This window comes from Schistocerca americana, chromosome 2 (genome assembly GCF_021461395.2).
Source record: "Schistocerca americana isolate TAMUIC-IGC-003095 chromosome 2, iqSchAmer2.1, whole genome shotgun sequence".
Taxonomy (NCBI): Eukaryota; Metazoa; Arthropoda; class Insecta; order Orthoptera; family Acrididae; genus Schistocerca; species Schistocerca americana.
Genome location: NC_060120.1, coordinates 240,640,991 through 240,642,078, shown reverse-complemented (window position 1 = coordinate 240,642,078; position 1,088 = coordinate 240,640,991). Strand labels below are relative to the sequence as shown.

The 1,088-nt window shown below is 51.5% G+C and overlaps 1 pseudogene; it reads left to right on the top strand.

Annotated features, from left to right (window-relative positions):
* Positions 1-686: 686 nt before the first annotated feature.
* On the top strand, positions 687-804 carry LOC124597693 (annotated as a pseudogene).
* Positions 805-1,088: the final 284 nt, after the last annotated feature.

Sequence of the window (1,088 nt, the reverse complement as noted above, 5' to 3'; positions counted from 1 at the left end):
CGTCTGTATATGTGCATGTCAGTATCCCATGACTTTTTTCTCGTTATACTAGTTAACTTGGGAGCTGCCGACTCGGGATTATCGACGCTCACAGACTCAATGAAAGACCCAGGAAAGTCCAGATGTGTGTAGGAAATATCACGCATTCTTCTGCAGATTGCGTTCCGAGGCGGTTCTGTCGGCATGGGCGCTTATTTCTGGGAGTATCGTGACAAAAGATGGCCGTAACTCTGGCGGCACGTGTTCCACAGCCGGTATCTCCGAGGGGTCCAGCGACCGGGGACTTGTGCATTTTCCATGAGCGAGCTCCGCGGCAGAGCGGGGGCGTGCAGAGACTGCTGACGCGGCGGCCAGTCGGCAGATGTTCCGCCACCACGTGCTCGCTTTCTTTCTTTCTTTTCTGTCCATTTTCTGGTGATAGGGAAGGAGCACTAAACGGTAGGAAGAAAAGCATATTCCCCCCTGCGAACTCGTTGCAGATTCACATCTGCCAAGAGACGTAGGATGGAACATTAAGATAACACTTAAGAACAGGTCCAGACCCGACTAAAAGACATTAGCATAGATTGAAATCATATGCAGGGCATCGAAGTGTAGGTAAGAAGCACAGGGGGGGGGGGGGTTGAGAAAATTGGTGCTTTAATTCTTTTTTTAACTGCAAATTCCTTAACCTTTAATATAGAGGGGGCAACGGCCTTGCCGCAGTGGATACACCGGTTCCCGTGAGATCACCGAAGTTAAGCGCTGTCGGGCGTGGTCGGCACTTGGATGGGTGACTATCTAGGCCGCCGTGCGCTGTTGCCATTTTTCGGGGTGCACTCAGCCTCGTGATGCCAATTGAGGAGCTACTCGACCGAATAGTAGCGGCATCGGTCAAGAACGCCATTATAACGACTGGGAGGGCGGTGTGCTGACCCCGCGCCTCTCCTGTCCGCATCCTCCACTAAGGATGACACGGCGGTCAGATGGTCCCGGTAGGCCACTCGTGGCCTGAAGACGGAGTGCTTTTTTTTTTAATATAAAGGGAGTGGAAGGACTTGACCCATACAGTGACCATTTCATTTCAACATATTTATTTGCATCATGGA